This window comes from Tamandua tetradactyla, chromosome 1 (assembly GCF_023851605.1).
Source record: "Tamandua tetradactyla isolate mTamTet1 chromosome 1, mTamTet1.pri, whole genome shotgun sequence".
Lineage (NCBI taxonomy): Eukaryota > Metazoa > Chordata > Mammalia > Pilosa > Myrmecophagidae > Tamandua > Tamandua tetradactyla.
In genome coordinates, this window is record NC_135327.1 from 145,398,685 (window position 1) to 145,419,791 (window position 21,107).

At 36.6% G+C, this 21,107-nt stretch overlaps 1 pseudogene; it reads left to right on the forward strand.

The window, feature by feature from the left end:
- LOC143679248 (sorting nexin-18 pseudogene) overlaps positions 1–21,107 on the forward strand; it is a 104,840-nt pseudogene that overhangs the window by 8,407 nt on the left and 75,326 nt on the right.

A 21,107-nucleotide genomic window follows, 5' to 3' on the forward strand; every position in this document is an offset into this window, starting at 1 on the left:
GTGGATAAACTGAAAAAAAAATAAGTAGATTGAAATACTAGTGGTCAACAAGAGGGAAGGGTAAGGTATGTATGAATTTTTTCTTTTCTTGGAATGTTACAAATATTCTAAAAATGATCATGGTGATGAATACACAACTTTGTGGTAATATTGTGAGACATTAATTATATACCATGTAGGGACTGAATATGTGTGAATATTTCTCAATAAAAATATATTTTTTTAATTTAGCTATGGAGAAGAAGCCCATGGTGATAGAGAGACCAAAAAAAGACATGGGTGAAAAACGAGCCTAAGAAGAAATAGCTGAGGCATAAGAAGGCTAACCAGCAGGGAAGTTTAAGGGAAGAGAAGCCTGACAATTATATCAATTGTTTCAAAAAATTCAAGAAACATAAGGACAGAAAATATTCTGTTATATTTGGCAATTAGGATATCAGTAATGGCTTTTTCAAGAGCAGATCAACTTAGTGTGAGGGGTGGAAGCAAGAGTACAAGGAGCTGAAAACTGAGCAAAATATGGGAGATCAAAACTGAAAGTTCATGATTATGTTTCCAAGGTATTTGGCTGCACTTGAAAGGTAATAGAGACATTTACTAAACCTATCTTCTCTGCTGGGCCATGGTGTCTTCCAGTGGCCAGTGTATGGTGACCTTACCTCTGCTTATTGGATTACTAGACAAGGTTGAACACCAAACCAAGGAAAGTGAAACTTATGGACATAACTGTCGATCAAGCTGATGAACGAACACACAGTTCACTTTCTCTTGGTGGAACTTCTTCCTGGGAGAAATTAAGTCCACTCACTGTTCAATGACAGATATACAGTGTCACTACTAGAAGAGATTTTTGATTTTTGGAATGAGGAAATACTCTCTTTTTTCATGGATATTAAATGATTACCTCCTTGGTAATTAACTATCAAAATAACACTCAGAAAATTAGTATCTGTTAGATTGCCTTTCAGAGATTACATCTTTCCTTCTCCACATTCCCCATTATTTTGAGAAATGAATAGGAAAGCAAAGGCCATTAAGGATCCTCTAAACTAAATGCTTTAGTTTGCACAACCATGATTTCAGAATAGCTAAATAATCAGTCAATTCAATTAAAAAAAATAGCCAAATAAGCTATCTGATGAACTCAAACTTTTATTGCACATTCAAATTGACTTATTCTTTAAGCAAATGTACTTATAATTATGTCCTTAAAGCTAACCAGCTTTTTCAAAAGTCAAATATAATCATGAGCTGTGGCTTTTATTAGTCACAGCCTCCGGAAGTGTTGATTCAGCTGAACAGGAAGCAACAGGAGGATTCATTCTGACTTAGTTCATCGTCATGGGTGGATGAAGAATGTAGAATTGGATAGAAGATGAAAGAAGATAAGCACATCTTTAAGAGAATCAATTATTTTTTAAAAGACCTTTTAGTATGGATAAGAAAGGAGTATTTGTTTTTCTAATGCTGTAATGTTTTAAGCTTCATAATGAATTATGAAATTTGCAGCATTGTGTACAGGCTGAGCAAGGGCAGGGAGGAAATTACCAAGCATGACTGTAGGCATTGATGATAAATACTTTAGAGTCATTTAAAAATATTTGACGCCCTTTGCCTTTGTTGTACAAGGGAATACCACCCTTTTGTTATCATGTTTTAAATGTTACATCTCAAGCAGCCTAGATACAATACCTGTCTACTGAGATGAAGAAAACAAAACCATCTTTACTAAAAATTCTCTAAGAATATAATGTTCATCAGTTTGGAGATACCCTACTTTTCTGAATGCTTGAGAGCATAAAACAAAAAATTGCCACATACAAGCAAAAGCCAAAGTCAACTTGAGGTAAAACTTTTGATCTTAAAATCTGTGATAGTTAGATTCAGTTGTCAACTTGGCCAGGTGAAGGTACCTAGGTCTGTTGCTGTGGACATAAGCCAATGGTACGTGAACCTCATCTGTTGCTCATTACACCTGCAGTCAGCTAACAGGCATGCCTGCTGTAATGAATGATGTTTGATTTAATTAGCTGATGCTTAAATGAGAGAGCTCAACATAGCACAGCCCAAGTAGCTCAGCATACCTCATCTCCACACTCGCAGTTCAGCCCAGGCCCTTGGAGATGCAGAAAAAAATCACCCTGGGGAAAGTTGTTGGAACCCAAAGACCTGGAGAGAAGATCACTCTGTGCCTTCCACATAAGAAAGAACCTAGGTTGAAAGTTAGCTGCCTTTCCTCTGAAGAACTAATGAAATAAAATCCCCTTTTATTAAAAGCCAATCCATCTCTGGTGTGTTGCATTCCAGCAGCTAGCAAGCTAGAACAGATTTGGTACCTGAGAAGTGGGGTGCTGCTGTGGTTTGCAAATACCAGATATGTTGGAATGGTTTTTTGGATGGCTAAGGGGGAAATTTTGGAGGAACTGTAAAGAGAATGATGGAGAAGTTCTGGAGTGCTTGAAGAGACTGTTGGTGTAAATGAAACCACTGCCAATCTGGACAAAGGGGGACACAAAAGGGACAGATTGGAGTTTGCAGAGTGAGAACCATGGAAGCTTGGGTCTGAAGCCAAGAAACCTCAGCCAGGAGAGTGGACTCACCCACATAAATGGAGAGGGTGAGTTTACCCTGAAGGGCAAGGATGAGTCTCCCATCTTGTTGCAATGGAAGAGTCGTACAGCCTCAGGCCTTGAAGAAAGTACAGCATGCTCCTTGGGGGGCTAGGGAGAACCTGGCTGCCACCATGAAGGGGTTGAGCGTGTGCCCCAGAAATGGCAGGGAGCCCAGGTGTGCCCTGATGCCATCGATTCCCAATGGGGAATGAGGAATTAATGTTTAATGGGTATGGAGTTTTTGTTCTGAGTCATGGAAAATTTTGGTAATGGATGGTAATGAATGCACAACTTTGTAAATGTAATTAACATCACTGAATTGTATATTCAGAAGTGGATAAAATAGGAAATTTTATATTGTAAATACATCATCAGGAAAAAAACCCCATAGAACTGTGAAAAACAAAGAATAAACCCTAATGTGATCTACAACTATAGTTAGCGGTATGATATTATTGTGACATCAATTGTAACAAAGTTATCATACTAAAGCAGAATGTTAATAATAGGGAAAACTGTGTGTGAGAGAGAGGGCAGTATATAAGAACCCTGTACTTTCTGCACAACTTTTCTGTAAACCTGTATCTGCTCTAATTTTAAAAATCCAACTGAGAGGAAATACAGATAATTAAAACAGAAATAATTTCATATAGTTGTTAATAGATGAAAAAATAAGAAAAGATGATGAACCCAAGAAATAGGAAAAGAAGACTGTGGAAAGGAATATTCAAAGAAATTTTAAGTGATATTAAAAATTAAAAACTCAGTATAACCTGAAAGACAAAATTGAGGAAATATCCTAGGAAACAACATTCAAACCACAGGAAATTTAGAAAAAGAGAACCTAAAATAAGGTGATGGGTGGGAGGAAACTTTCAAAGAAATAATTCAGGAACATTTTCCAGAATTTAAAGATAAATGTTTCCAAGTTATCAGAGTCCACTGAGGGCCCAGCACAACACTTATTCCTGGGAATAAGGAGAAGCTCTTACAGTCCCAAAAGTAGGCGAAATTATCACATTTGGGTGCTCTACAATCAGGCTGACTCTTCAATTGCAAAGCAGATAGTAAGAAGACAATGAATGGACAAGTCTCCAAAAATTTTGAGGAAAAACATTTTCACCCTAGAATTCTATACTCAGACAAGAAAATCAGTCAGGTTTTAGAAGAAAGTAGAGACATTTTAAGAAGTACAAGGTCTCAACAATTTACTCCCCAGTACCTCTTCTGAGGTTGCTACTGGAACGTGTGTTCCACCAAAACAAAAGAGCAAACCAAGAAAGAGGTAGATGTGAAAACAGAAAATATGAGATCGAACAGAAGAGAGATAAAATGGGAAACCACAGGGTGATGGTGAATGGAAAGCTCAGAATAGCAGCTGACAGACCAAGAGAGCGTCGAGTCCAAATAGGAATCAAACAATTCACACTAAAAGAATCACCTTCCAAAATATAAAATTAATAGAATATCTGAGTATTTGAATATATTGAGAAAAGATATACAGATTTTCTACAGCTTGAAAATGAAATAGAGAAACAAAAGTAAACCAGTGGGAGAGAGAGATTACTAATTGACTGAAAAACAAAAATTGTACAAGAAAGGAAATTAATTAATAGTATACTTTATGGCTCAGGTGGGACTACTTGTAACACATTCATAATATTGCCAATAATTAATATTTATCTAGCTAAAAATTATAACGTAACAGTATTGGGAGCATGAGGAGAAGGAAAGAAAGGGGACATGTGTATGATATGTTTGCATGTTGGGGAAGAGAGGTGTTAAGTGAGTATGAAATATTTATTACAATGAAAATTCAATAGATAGATCTGACTAGAATATCAGAATAGAAGAATATGAGGATGCTATTTAGAGAAAAGGAGGTAAATACCAGAAGAAAGAGCTAAAAATTTTGGCAGAAACAAAAAATGGGGTTTCCAAGAAGAAATTTGATTTTCATAAAAAGCCTTGAAGAATTATCATATTTCACTGAATTTAACATGCCATTCTTTCTAAGATTACTTTTATTTTATGTATCACCAAAAAAAAGAAAAAAATGTTAAAAACCTACGGCAAAATGCTTCATTATATCTTAGGATTTTTGTTTTATATTTATTGAAAGAGTTTGTTTAAATTCTTTTTCATTTAAATTTTTTAACGCCATTTTATTGAGATGTGTTATATATTCACATACCATATAATCATCCAAACTGTACAGTCAGTGGTTCACAGTATCATCACATAGCTGTGCATTCATCATCACAATCAATTTTTGAAAATTTTCAATACTCTCCCCAAAATAAAAATAAGAACAAAAGTAAAAGTAAAAGCAAAAAAGAACACCCAAAACATCCCATGCCCCCTATTATTAATTAATTAATGTATTTATTTATTTTTCTTATTCAACTGTCCATACATTAGATAAAGGGAGTGTCAGTTATAAGGTTTTCACAAATCATATAGTCACACCTTAAAAGCTCTATAGTTATTTAATCATTTTCAAGAATGAAGGCTAATGGATTACAGTTCAACAGTTTCAGGTATTTCCTTATAGCTATGCCAATACACCAACAACTGAAAGGGGATATCTATATACTGCATAAGAATAACCTCCAAAAGATCTCTCAGCTCTCTTTGAAATCTCCTAGCCATTGAAATCTCCTAACCACTGAAACTTTATTTTGTTTTAATTCTCTTTCCTCTTTTGGTCAACAAGGCTTTCTCACTCCCATGATATCAGGGCCAGGCCCATCCCCTGGAGTCATGTTCCACATTGCCGGGGAGATTTGTACCCCTGGGACTCATGTCCCACATGTGGGGAGGGTAGTGAGCTCAGCTAAGGAATTGGCTAAGAGTCACCCCCATAGAACTTCATTTGGATTTATGCAGACATTTTTATTATATTTCTTTCTTGTATCTATATAAAAATATATATAGGGCCATGGTGGCTCAGCAGGCAAGAATGTTTGCCTGCCATGCCAGATGACCCGGGTTTGATTCCCGGTGCCTGTTCATGTAAAAATAAATAAACAAATAAATAAATAAATAAATAAATAAATAAATAAATAAATATAAATGAAATAAATTAGCCAAAGTACTTCTAAAACTTCCTCATATTCAGAGTCCAACTCTTCTGCGTTTTTGACTCAGACTTGTTGATCTCCATACTTTTCTAGGCAGTATTGATCTTTACGCCACCTAGAATATTAGAGATATTTAACATCTGCTAAGGGTGCTCCAAAATTGTTTTTTGGATTTTCTTCCAAGCTCTTGACACCAAGTTTGCAACTTCTGATGCTGTCAAATCTAACTTACCAGAAGATATCAATGAAAGTTTCTATACATCAATTAGGACCCATATTCCTTCCTCAGATGGTCCTTAAATGACTGTTGAATAAAACATCCAGGAGTTACAGTTGTCCAGCCATGTCACTTCAAATAACAATGAAGTTTGTGCAAGCAGATAATGACGATAACAATGTTAGAACAAATTCTGGCTGACAGGAAGTGGAAGATGTTCTCAATCATAACATGTATGCCAATTTCTGACATATTAAAACATAAAAGCAGGGTGGGCCACAGTGGCTCAGCAAGCAGAGTTCTCGCCTGCCATGTCAGAGACCCGGGTTCAATTCCTGGTGCCTGCCTATGCAAAAAAAAAAAGAACATAAAAACAAAGAAAACTCCCCACAGGAGAAGGAAGAAAAGGAAAAAGAGAACTGAAGAACTTTTCCAATAATCCAGACAAGCATTTAGCTGAACTAAGGCACTAGCAGGGGAGATGAAGAGAAGAGGTTAGATTGAGAGGTAGTTGGTATTGTATCTGTATCAACAGGTCTTGGTATTGATAGAAAGTTGAGGATGAGGGCACAAAAGAGTAGAGGCTGAATCTAAGATTTCTAAGTCATATACCTAAATAGGGAACAAATAAAGCTTTAGGGGAAAAAATAGTTCAGTTTTGGATATACTGAATTTGAGATTCCATTCCACATCTGGATAGAGACATCCTATAAACAGATGGATATAAATCCAGAGTTTCCCGGTCTATAGATATAAAAGTAGGAAACATCAATATTTGGTACAGGATGATATGAACCTGGGAAAGCTTGTTGAATAAAAAGAAAAGAATATTGTATTGGTCATCATTATGTTACAGAGAAGAGAACCCAATGTAGCCAGTTCATAAGCATAAAGGAATTTATTACTGAATATTAAATAGCTTACAGCTATAAAAAGGAATGAAGTTCTAGTACATACTACAAAATGTGTGAACCTTGAAAACATTATGCTGAATGTGTCTTGCCAAATATTATATGACTCCACTTATGTAAAATATCTAAAATCAGAAAATCAATAGAGACAGAATGTAGATTAGAGGTTACTGGGGGCTCAGGGCAAGAGGAAATGGTGAATTATTGTTTAATAGGTACAGAGTTTCTGTTTGGAGTCAAGAAAAAGTCTTGGTAATGATGGTGGTGATAGTAGCACAACACTGTTACTGTAATTGATTTCACTGAAAAATACACTTAAGAATGGTTAAGATGGGAAATTTTTTTCACAATAACAAAAAGGTGGAAACAACCTAAGTGTCCACTAACAAATGCATGGATAAACAAAATATGGCACAAACATATAACAGGATATGATTTGGCCACTTGTAAAAAATTCTTATCTTGTAGGAAATGACTAGAAACAACAAGTTTGCAGAGATAGAAGATTAGAGGTTGCCAGGTGGGTGGACAAAAAAGAGGGGGTGTTTGTAAAACTTTAAAAAATTATGAAATAAAATAAGAATGTCAAAAAATGGGAAATTTTGCATTTTATATATATTACCAAGTAAATAAAATGAAAAAAAAAAGTGAGTGGAAAGTATAGATTGTGATTTCAAGGCATTTATCCTTATCTTAGATATGACATAACCTCTAAAAACATGAGTTTCTTCACCTGGTAAAATGGATTTTATATACCTCGTGGGTTTGTTGTAAGTGTAACTTGTGTGGTGGGGACCTTCACCACTACAGTGGGATCAAATAAATTAATCTCACTTTTGTATCCGTGGTCTCCGCAGTCAACTCCTGGGTTTTGGTGTCTGAGGGAGCTCAATCATTCACCCCTTTATCCCTTCAAGTTTCTTCCGAGTTGAGAACAGACTCATGAAACCATTGGGGATCCAAGTTTCAGCTTTATTAACATAAAGCTGGAATGAAGAGAACAGTTTGGATTTGAGGACAAATGCCTTTTCCACTGAACTGACCTGGCAATGCCAGCTAAGCAGAGGAGCTAGAGGAGACATGCCCATCTCTTTGCCACATGGGGCATAAGACATGAGAAAGGTACCAGCCCTTACCCACTATAAAGCAAATAGTAGGAGAGCAAGAACCAAAAGAAAATCATAAAGGAGCAGTAATCCTAATGGGCAAAGAAACATAAGGAAGAGCCAAGAAAGGAAAGGAGTGAAAAATGGACATTTCCTTCCTGGTATTTTCCCAAGTATGTGGAAGTTTTAGCAGAAACCATAGAGAGAAGAGAGAGTTCCTCTCTACCTGAGGGTTGAGGGTTTCTCTCACTGTCCATAAACAATGACTTCCAAACAGTAATCCACTAATGGTTAAAGTAGAGCCCATATGGCCAGGTGGAGGATGGTTCTTCTCTCATCCATTCTGCAGTTGCCACAGAAGCTTACAAGGAAAGCAATGGGGGCCATTGTGACCCAACAGACTTCACTCCAGACTAATAAGGAGGGAGATTCAGCTCTTCCTGCATACAAGAAGGATATGATTATGACAGATAAAAAGATATGGAGATACCCAAATACCCCTTCAAGGAAGGACTTGCTGCCCAACAGCCAGGAGTGTAGTCAGCAGACAACCTCCAGCTGACGTATTCATCAGACTCTGCCTTAGGTACAAAAGCCCCCTTTTTTATTGTCACCCCCATCCTCAGAACCTGTATCCAGTGACTAATTTGAAACAAGGGGATAAAGTCCCAACCATTTTGGCCACTCAACCTCCCTCAGAAAAATCCATTTTGTCCAGCAGAAAGCTGTTTTAATTTCCTAGGCCACTCCAAGCAAACACCACAATATGAATTGGTTTAAACAATGGGAATTTATTAGCTAACAGTTTTGAGGTGATGGAAATGTCCAAAAAAGGGTGTCATCAGGAAATACTTTCTTCCCAAAAACCAGCTGCTGGTGATCCTTGGCTCTTCTGTCTCATGGCAAGGCACATAGTGGTGTCTCCTTGTCTCTTCCTTCTGTTCTGGTTTGTGGTTCAGCTTCTTGCTTCCTGTGGCTTTCTCCCTCCTTGTCTGAATCTCATTCTCTTATAAAGGACTCCTATAAGAATTAGATTAAAATCCATTCTGACTAAGGTGGATCACATCTTAACTGAAGTAGCCTCATCTATAGGTCCTACTTACAATGGGTTTATACCCACTATACTTAAGACATGCTTTTTTTCTGGAGTACACACAGCTTTAAGCTGCCACAGAGGCTGAGTCGCATCTCGCCCCATCTCCTATTTGCTATCATAAACAAAGCTTCCATGATGTCGCCCAGATGTTTCTCAAGTCTCTCCTCTGTCATTCAACACTGATGTCTGAAGATAGGTCGGAACTGTGAGCTAGAGTGAATATGAGTGCTGTAAACCCAGTTTACTCTTTCCACTTGGGAGAACTACAATTGCATTAGCCATCCCCTAATACAGAAACACTGCTTACCAAGAAGAACCAAGCATGGTCTAATTGCATATTGAGAAGACAATCATTCTCCCATTAGGATGGTGCTACCCTTGGCCCATTTGGAACAACAGACTACACTTCCTGTCCCATAAAACTGTACCTCAAAAGAAACTATGTCAGGTTTTCAATGGTTTTCTCTTTGCCATTCAGATTGAATGCTGTCAGTAGTAACTCACAGGTTCCAATAAAACTTTTCTTTTTGAGGAAAATGGGAGAGGGATGGGGAACTTCCAAATTTTCCTTCCCCACTAGGATCAGAGTTAATGTATTCAAAGGACATAGTACAGTGCCTGAGACACAAGGTAGATTTTAATTCTTTTTTATTTTTAGGGGTGAAATGGGTCAAAATATCTCTATTTGCAGATGACATGATCTTGTACACATAAAATCCTAAGGAATCCACTAAAACATCATTAAAACTAATAACCAAATCCAGCAAGTTTGCACATATAAGAACAATGTGGAAAAATTAACTGTGTTTCCATAAGTAATATTAACAAACTGAAAATTAAGAAAACAATTCCATTTACAATAGCATCAAAATAATAAAATACTTAGGAATAAATTTAACAAAAGAAGTACACAATGTATACTCTGAAAACAGCAAAATATTGTTGAAAGAAATTTTAAAAGACCTAAACAAATGAAAAAATATCTCATCTTCATGGCTCCTATATTGTAAAAATCACAATGTTCCCTAAATTGACCTACAAATTCAACTCATTCCCTATCAAAATCATAACTAACTTCTTTGCAGAAATTGACAAATTGAGCCTAAAATTCATATAGAAAAGCAAGGGACCCAGAATAGTTGAAACAACATGGAAAAAAAGAACAAAGTTGGAGGGCTTGCACTTGATATCAACAAAATTTACAAAGCTATGGTTAATGAAGCAACATAGTACTGGTATAAGGATAGACATATAGATCAACGGACTAGAACTGATATCTAGAAATAAGCCCTCACATGTATGGTCACTTGATTTCAACAAGGATGACAAGACAATTCCATGGGGAAATGAGTCTTTTCACAAATTGTTCTGAGACAACTGGATATCCACATGCAAAATAATCACACTGGATCCCTGCCTCTCACCATATACAAAAATGAAAAGTGGATTAAACCGGACGGGCCACGGTGGTTCAGCAGGTAAGAGTGCTTGCCTACCATGCCCGAGGACCCGGGTACAATTCCCGGTGCCTGCCCATGTTAAAAAAAAAAAGTGAATTAAACCACTAAATGAAAGAGCTAAAAGTATAAAATTCTCAGAAAAAAAATATAAACTTTCATGACTTTGTATTAAGCAATAGTTTCTTAGATATGACATAAAAATACAAGAAACAAAAGAAAATATAGATAAACTGAACATTATACAATTTTTAAAACTTTTGTGCATCAGAGCATACAATCAGAATACTGAAAATGCAACCCACAGAATGGAAAAAAAAGTTTCCCAAGTCATATATGTGTAAAGGAATTGAGTCTAGAACACACAGAGAACTCTTATAATGATAATAAAAAGACAACTAATCCAATTTCTAAAAGGGAGAAGGATCTGAATAGACATTTCTTCAAAGAAGAAATATAAATGGCTAATAACTACATGAAAAGATGCTCAACATCATCAGCCATCATGGAAATGCAAATCAAATCACAATGAGAAACCATTTCATTTGATGGCTATAATCAAAAAGTATTATAAGTATTAAAATACTGGTATTAGCAAGGACATGGAGAAACTGGAACTCTCATACAGTGCTGGTAGAAGTGAATAATGGTGTAGATGCTTTGGAAAACAGTCTGGCAGTTCCTCAAAAAGTCAAGCATAAAGTTAATATTTGACCCAGTAATTCCACTCCCAGGTATATACCCAAGGGAAATGAAAACATACGTCAAAGCAAAAACTGTACATGGATGTGCAAAGCAGCATCATTCATAATAGCCAAAAAGTGGAAACAAACCAAATTTCCACAACTGGTGAACGGAAAAACAAATATGGGAATAACCATACAATGGAAAATTATTCAACCATAAAAAGGAATAAAGTAGTGATACATGGTTAAGGGATTGCTTATGTGGTGGGTAAAAATATTCTAAAATTGACTGGTTATGGTTGCACAACCTTGTGAATATATTAAAAACCATTGAATTGAACACTTTAAATGGTGAATCATATGTTATGCATTTTATATCCCATAAAGCTGGTTTTAAAAATAAGTATTTCTTTTAAAATTCAGCAAAAGAGGTGAGAGCAGGAATGAGTATATATAAGTTCTTTGGTTGGGGTCAGGAAGTTGAGGGAAATACCAACTGAACACCTCAACTTGCTCATTGAAAGAGAAGGCAAAGTCACCTGCTGGGAAAGAATTTATACTCCCATAATTGTATGTTGGAGGAAAAGACTGCAGAGGTGGTACAGTTCCAGGTGATGAGAAGATCCAAAGTGTGTTATGAAAGTGAGTGGCTGAGACAAAGTGGAGAGAGAGGTGGTGGGGGCCCAGGAAGTCACAAGTCTTAATAACATGCCCTCAGAAATATTTGTTGAATTGAATCAAGCAATTATTCTTCCAGCTCGCATTGTATGAGGAAGCATTAAGATATTAAAATAAACTTTAAAATCTCAGAAATTGTAACTAAATTTGCCCTTGGCAAATATCATTTTTATTCCACTAAATTCAGGGATAGGTATATGAGCTTGAATAGAGGCCGTGCTCAAGTTGCCTCTGGTCTATTGAAGAAAAAAGGAAAAGCAAAAGGAGTTCTCCAAGTAGACCACAATTATACTAAGAATATAAAAACTGCTTAGGAGAATAGGTTTCCATATATTCAGAAATAATAATGAATATATAAAACAATAAACTATTAAATATCTTTATATACCGATTCAAGAAACTCACAGAAAACTCTTCCTTTGTAGGCTTAGGAGAAGCTCACTGTCTTGATCCCAAAGGTCAGATGAGTCAGAAGGAGGGTATCTGGGAACCCCAATAGGACTTATCCCCCTCACCGTATCCTTGATCCACAGCACCTTCTCAGGCCTTAGCTGATCTTTAGATCACTGGCTCACCCTCATTTCTTACCATAGAGTCCACCATTCTCTTTTACCTGTGGAGTCCTTATATATCTTCCATCTCAAAATAAGTTTTCAAATTGGGCACAATATCCCCAATTTCTTTGCCACCAAACCAGTCTCTCTCTCTCTCTCTCTCTCTCTCTCTCTTTATACACACACACACACACACACACACACACACACCACTATCAATAAGAGTACAAAGCAGGAAATAGAAACAAGTCTAGTTAGTTTAAGCTCAAAGGAATTTAATAAAGTGAACTGGGAATTTACAAGTTAACTGGAGTATCTGGAAAAGCAGGCTCTAGGCTGAGCCTCCAGAAAAATTAACTGCCAGAACAAGGCAGAACTAATCCTCCAGGCAGGCTGCTGTTTCTGTGGCAATCAGGAAAGTAAGAATCAGGAGGCTACCACTGGAACTATTGAGTTTATAAACCTACAACCATAGCTGTGATTTATAGATCAAAAAATTAGGATCAGAAAACTACTGCTGCTACACAACTGCCTCTCGACATCCATAAAGCTAGTGTCTGGACACAGAAAGAGAAACACTAGCTTAGAAAGAACCCATATCTCCAAGATCTTCTATGTCAGCATAGAAACAGCCAATATACAGAAGGAATATAGTTTCTGCTTCACTGCTGCTTTCTATGCATAAATGCAAGTGTCTATAATCAATACAACCAGGAGTATCCGGCAAATTTAATTTTCAGCTCTCCAGTCTCTAGAGTACAGGAAAACACCCAAAATAGAGATGGAAATGGATGCTGTGTGCCCATCAGCTATAGCCAACATACACATACATTGCCCAAGATGATAATATTACTGGCCCATTTTTTAAAATATGAATTGTCCTGACTAATCTTCACAGGAAACAGCAGATAGGAAATAATATAAATGAAAAATATGGAAAAATTATTCCAAAATCTCATGTGGCTTGTTGAATCTGGGCCTACTGTATAGTCCCTGGTTTCTGACTCTTTTCTGACAGGTAAAGTGGAAGTTCTATGGGTAGACCTAAGCTTTCAATTCTCTTGAAGTCCAAGCTCACCACTGCTCACTGTTACTCTGTAATAAAGAACCTGACCCTACTTCTGATGTCTAAGCACTGATGTTTGACCATTTTTGATGTTTGACCACTGCCACTCTTCCTTTTCTTTCCACCCTACATATGGGCAAGCTGATAAAAAGTCTGGGTGCTCCCTCCTTTAGCATTGGTAGGAAGTTCAAATCATGCAAGCCTTGGCCAACATGAGTGACACTTCACCCCAACAAAAAACCCCAAGCTAGTCTTCCCTCCCTGCTCTCTTCAAGGCATTTTTGAACCTGTTGGGAAACTGCCCTGCTCTCCCTAGAAAGCCTCATTAGGTGAATAATAAAACTTTTCATGGCCTTTTGGTGCAGGTATAGCATTATGTCTTTATGTCCATACCAAATTTTGAGTATGATGCCCACTCTTCCTCTTTAGTGGTCATAACATACTGAACCCCATCTCCTCCAATACAACACTCCCACACCTTACTTATCTTTGCTCCCTGATGATCTGTTTTCCAAACCTACAGATATCATCAAGGCAGAATGGTGTCCTTTGTCCTAAGTGGGGGGCTGGCAAATCTGCAGGACAAGATTGGGTGAAATTCAACTTGCTAGGGCTCTGATACACCCAGGAATGACCCCCTCAGAACATTTCCACAGAGTCACATTCACCTTTCTCCCCATTGCCGATGTGGAACTTCCTTTCTACATAATTCCATCTGAATATGCAATCACTTGTTCCTGTCATCTGTGTCTACTGTACACTGTGCTATGCTCTTCAGGCGCTTTGATGCGTGGCTTAGCACCTTCACCTCAACCCCAAATTCCTTTAACCTGGGAACATGAGTAATGATGGCCTCAGAGTTCAGGAGCATTTAATTTGAACAGCATTCACCTTGTATACTACCGATGTCACCATTTTTCTTCCCATCATTGTTATTTTCACTGCCAGCCCCAAATTAGGTCTCATCTGCCACCTGTCCTCTCCCATTCTTTCATTTCAATACTGGTCCTTTTGCTTAGAATAAACTTCCCTTAACATCTTCACCCAGATAACTCTTTCTTATCCTACAAGACTCAACTCTAAACATTATCTTTTCTATCAGGGTTGTGTGCCTTGCCAACATTTCCATTGTTCCTATTTAAAAATATATAAAATAAAATAACAGGGATTTCAAATTGGCAAGCTAAAGTCTGAATCTGGCTAGAAGTTATATTTTATTTGGCCTACAGACAGTTTTTCTTTAATTTTTAAAATCTGAATGCCTTTAAAGGGGCTCTCCAGCTCAAGACAGGCCCATACTTCTTATTTCAGACTGATTCACAGGTCTAAATAATCTGCCAGGCATTGACTTTGAGTATGGAATTACTGAAATATTAAAAGGTGAAACTAGATGAACTTAATGTAAAAGTGTGGAATTAACATTGAAGATGATTTGTTTGTTCAGCAAGCATTAATAGAATCCTAGTAACAGAACCCTAGGCACTGCAAATACAAAAGTGAATATCTCACTTCCGAGTTAACTGAATTACAATATAATTTAACATAATGATCTAAAGAAATACGCAGGATTTCCACAGCTCTCTCCATGCAAAGGAAGGGCTATGGAAACATATGAGAGATATGGGAAAACGAAGAAAAATTTCACATAGGAGGTGTCTCCTTAACTAAGTTTTGTTGGATGATTAAGCTTTATCCAGTGAAGAAGTTTTCCAGGCATACAAATGTTTTGCTTAAACAATGAGAATTTATTGGCTCACAGGTTTGAGGCTGGGAGAAATCCAAAATCAAAATGTCAGCATGGTGATGCTTTCTCCCCAAAGTCTGTAACATTCTGTGGCTAGATAACAATAATCCTTGCTGTTCCTTGGCTTTCTCTTTGCTTCCCATCACATGCCCATTGTCCTCTGCTTTCTCTTAGATGTCCTACTGACTTATGACTTGCGGCTCCACCCCATGGCTTTCTCTGACTACGGCTTCCAGTTTCTTTTTCTTTATCAGGCCTCAAGTAATCTAAATTAAGACCCCACTTCACTCAGTTCAGCCACACCTTAATTTAGAATAATATCTTCAAGACATCTAATTTCAATGAGTTCATATCCTTAGAAATGTAAATTAGGATTAAGAATGCCAAATTGGGTACATAGTTCAATCTACCACAAGAAGTAAGAAAAAACTTCCAGGCAAAAGAACCAAGGTAGAGAGGCTTGGGCAAAGGTGTAGTCTTGAAAAGACATAAATTCTGGGTATCCCATGTTGTTCAGCATGCCTGAAATTTCTAGTGACAGAAAAAGCACAGCAGGATAAGATATGTCTCTGGAACACCCAAGTGCAAATGTCTAATAGGTTATTAGGCACTGGGAATAAAGATAAGTTTGCAGATAAAAATGAGACAAGAAGTTGTGGAAATTGCCACTTGATGGCCTCTATTTTTCGTATGGATCGGAGAATAGGGCCCACTAGCTGAAAGTGAATGGAGAGTTGGTAGAGGAAGAAACTCAAGGAGTTTAAGGGCTGGAGGAGGTAGACTGGTGAATATTATGGAGATTGGGATAGGCCCTGAGCAGATTGGGGGCAGGAATTGACATTAAAAAAATGGAAAAGTCATTGGTTGCAAGAGGGCCCAGATGACATTGTAATTCATAGATTCCCAGCGCCATCTGTTTGCCTGATTGCATGATTTTCTATAGCTGTGCTCAGCATTCTGGATAGAGGAATAAAGATTCAAGACAGTTGGTATGACCCAGGTTTGGAATTTTGTATTTGCTGGAAAACAGTGGAAAAATCACTGTAGGGAAAGGAAATGAAGGACCTCTGAAGGACAGGGAAATTAGATTCTAGATTGTGGAGTCAACACTATATAGAGAAGAGGATGGAGATAAGAAGGGACTTACTGATTAGCAAAAAATGGGGTAGGGGAATTTCCCAGGACAGTAGTCTTAATGACATGGAAATCTGTAAAGGAATAAGAGAAACTGAAATAGGAGATCAAGGACAGAAAGGAATAGTAGAATAGAAGTTAAGATATCAGGGTAAAGTTGGATACAAAAGCCCCAAGAGGTGAAGCAGAGGAGTAGAGGAACCGAGGCACTGGGGCTGGGGCCTTCCAACTGACCAGACCCATGTCCTTAGGAAAGGACAGAGGCCATGAGCCCATGGCTCCCACTTGAGGCAGAGGACTGTGGGAAACTCCCAGTGGGCAAGCCTTTCGGGCTGCCTATGTAAAAATGCATCCTGACTTTGCTGGGTCAGCTGAAGCCCTACTGAGCAGGGGGGCAACCACGCATTACTTTCAATATTCTGTTCTGAGTTCGCCTGGCCCCCTCTGTCTCCCTCTTCCTAAGCAGACAGAGATCAAAATCATTCTAGGAAATAGACCAGAGCTGCCTTTTCCTACAGAGTGACCCTGGATGCCTGCCAGCACTGTCCTAAGCTACTATTCTACATCTGGCGAATGGGTCTCCTAGAAGCCCCAACCTCAGGGATGGTTATAAATTGGGTGACTGGCACACACTAGGTGCACAACATGTGATCACCATCCCACCAGGGCCTGCTCCATCACAAAGAGAGCCCTAATCGAGTCCACAGGCCTGGGTTCCACTCCTGGCTCTGATGGGCCCAGGTCTTGAGAACTAGGTCATGTCACACCCTTCATCAAGCCTGTATCCCCATCTGCAAACATACATACAAATTCTGGCTTTTCCTGTCTAGCAGGGTTGCGGAATCAAGAGACTAAGGGTGCGGAAACAGCCTCTAGAGAGCTGGGAACTGTATCAACAGAAAGTTTGTCTTTAAAACCACAGGTGGTCAAACCACAGATAACAGGTATTGTAAATTTATGGTGATGAGAAAAGGGAACCCAACTTGGATGCCCCAAACTTGCTGGATTTTCTCAAAGCATTTAGCAGCCTCTGACACAGGGCACATTTGTTTATTTTCTGTATAAAATACCCCAGGGTCTTATAACAGTGCTTGGCATGCACTAAGTGTTCAGTAAAGACATGATCATCAATGAAAAAAAATTATCATTGTAGAGTGAGTTTCTTAATCTATTTTCATATTTTTGTAGCTTTCTTCTTCCTTAACTTACTAATGTAGTAAAGTAATTTAACAAATTTTCCTAGTATTGAACTATATCTAAGTTGTTAAAATAAAGCATATTTGCTCATAATATATAATTCTTTTTAATATTTATAATCTATTCTCCAATTTGTGTTTAGCACATTTTCATCTGTACTCATAAGAAATCCTGTATAGCTTTATTTTTTATAGTTTTCTTGGGGTTTGGAATACTTTCAGTGCTCATTTCCTAAAATGAATTGGGAGAGTTCCATATTCTTTCCATGCTCTCAAAGAAGTTAAAAATGAGAAAATTACTTGCCTCTTAAATATTTGAAAGAAGTTACCCATTAAATCCTCTGGGTATGGAGACATCTTTTGGATAACTCTTTGAAGCTTTTCCAGCCTTTTTTTGAGATGCCATCTACCCTCTTTTTATTTTCTTAGAAAATATCTCATTTTCTCAAGACATCACCATAGACTCATATCTAATATATTTTAATTGTCTTCTCCATGAGGATGCAAGAAGCCAAATCTAGAATGTAAAAACTTCAAGGGCAAATGATTTTGTTTCTTTAGCAAGTAAATGGTATTTGAAAAAAAGAGGATGGGGATGGGGTAGGTAACATATAAGAGATACTTAAGCAACATATTAAATAAATGCATTGTATAGACCTCATTTGGATATTAATTTGAACAACATAATTGTTATAAGAGAGATTTAGACCATCAGGAAAAGTTGAAAACAAGCTTATTTTTAATTTAATTTTATTTAATATGGAATGATAAGAGTTAAGGTAAAAATTTAAAAACCCTATTTTGTTACTGATATATACTGAAGTATGTCTGGGTAAAATGAATACTGTATGAACTCACACTGAAATACTACAAAGGTGAAAGATGTGGCATGCTAGAGAAGAATAAATAAAACAAGAATAGAAAAACATTGATAATTGTTGGGGCTAAACAATAGATACATATGGGTTCATTGTACTATTTGAAATGTGTAAAAAGTTCTTTATATATCTATGGGTTAACTTTTTTATCATTCTGAATGTTATTTATGTTTTATTTTCTCTTCTAGGTTTGTCGATATTTCCATTTTATTTATTTATTTTTTTAGAGAACAAGCTTTTGGATTTATTTACTCATTATTCTGCTTTAAAAATAAGTAAAGTTTAATCTAAAAGTTAATTCAGTCTGTCTGTATTACCTACATTAATTTTATTGCTCATTGACCAGCTTCTTGAGTTGAATGTTAAGCTCATTTCTTTCTTGTTAATACTTAACGCATTTAAAGCCATGTATATTCCTTTTTTAACAGCTTTATTGAAATATAATTTATATACTATTTTATCTGCCCACTTAAAATATATAATTCAATGGTATATTCACAAGGTTCTGCAGTCATCACCACAATTAATTGGAGGACATTTTCAAAACCATGAAAAGGAATCCCTCTGCCATTATTCCCCAGTCTCCCCAACCCCCCTAGACCTTGAAAACCACCATGCTTCTTTCTGTCTCTATAGATTTGCCTAGTCTATACATTTATATAAATGGAATGATATAAAATGTGGTCTTTGTGACTGGCTTCTTTCACCTAACATAATGTTTTCAAGGTTCACCCATGTTGCAGCATGTATTAATATGTCATTCCTTTTTTATGGCCAAATAATAGTCAATTTTTGTACAGATATACAACATTTATTTATCCATTTGCCAGTTAATAAATACTTGGGTTGTTTTTTTGGCTATTATAAATGATGCTGCTTTGAATATCCATATATAAGTTTTTGGGTGGACATGTTTTCATTTCTCTTAGATATATCACTAGGCATGGAATTGCTGGGTTAAGTAGTAACTGTATGTTTGACTTTTGAGGAACCATCAGATTGTTTCCCAAAGCAGCTGCACGTTTTAAATTTCCACCAACAGTACATGGTGGTTCTCCACATGCTTGCCAGGATTTACTGTTATCTGCCTTTTTTATTATAGCTATCATAGTGGGTCTGAAGTGTGGTTTTGATTTGCATTTCCCTGATGGATAATAATGTTGAACAACTTTTCATGTGATTATTGGCCATTTGTTTATCTTTGGAGAAATGTCTATTCAGCTCCTTTCCCCTATAAAAATTAGGTTATTTATGCTTTAGTTATTGAGTTGTAAGGATTCTCTCTATATATTCTAGCTACAAGTCCCTTATTAGATATATGATCTGTGAAACTTCTCTCCCACTCTGAGTTGCCTTTCTTGGTGGTATCCTTTAAAGTGCAGAAGTTTTTAATTTTGGTGAAGGGCTAGTATCTGCTTTTTCTTTTGTTGCTTATGCTCTGGGTGTAATATCTAAGAAACCATTGCCTAGTCAAGTTCATGAAGATTGACTCCCATGTTTTCTTTCAGCTCTTGCATTTCATTCTTTGATCCATTTTGAGTTAATTTTCAGATATAGCTTGAGGTACAGGTTCAAACTTCACTGTTTTGCATGTAGCTATCCAACTGTAATAGCACCATTTGTTGAAATATCAGTCTTTCCTCATGGGATTTTCATGTAAACCTGAGGCTTTGTTTCTGAGTTATCAATTCTATTATATATATATATATATATATATACATTATATATAATGTATGTATACATATCTATATCTACATATGTATATACATATATATAAACACACACACATGACACCCAATATCACATTGTCTGGATTACTATAGCTTTATAGTACATTTTGAAATCGAGAAATGTGAGTCCTCCTACTTTGTTCTTCTTTTCCCAGATTGCTTTGGCTATTCTGAGTCCCTTGCATTTCCATATGAATTTTAAGATCAGCCTTTCAATTTTATATAAATAAGCCTGCTGGGATTCTGATAGGGTTTGCACTGAATTTGTAGCTCTATTTAGAGAGTATTGCCGTGTTAACAATATTAAGTTTTCCAATCCATGGACATAGGATGTTTTCCATTTATTTGGGGCTTCTTTAATTTCTTTCAACAATGTTTTGTAATATTCAGAGTATAAGTTTTGGTAAATTTATTCCCAAATAAGAATAAATTTTATTCTTTGTGATGCTATTTAAATGAAATATGCTTAATTTCATTTTCTGATTTCTCACTGCTAACATATAGAAATACAACTGAATTTTTTGTATTGATCATCTATCATTGTTGAAATCATTTATTAATACTAATAGTTTTCTTATGGATTCCTTAGGATTTTCTATATACCAAATCCTATCACCTACAAATAGAGTCATTTTTATTTCTTCTTTTCCAATCTGGATATCTTTTATTTCTTTTTCTTATCTAAATTGTCCTGGCCAGAACATCCAGTAAAATGTTGAACAGAAATGTTGAACAGACATCCTTGTCATGTTTTTTATCTTAACGGGAAAGCATCCAATCTTTCAACATTAACTATCATGGTAGTTATTCTATGAATTTCCCTTTGAGTATAGCTTTGGTGTATCCCATACCTTTTGGCAGGAACCATTCATTTCATGTGAAATGATATTGTGGATATGGATACCGGTGCTGAATATTCATTCTATTTTCACTTCTGGTTAGCCAGAAAGCTAAAAGTA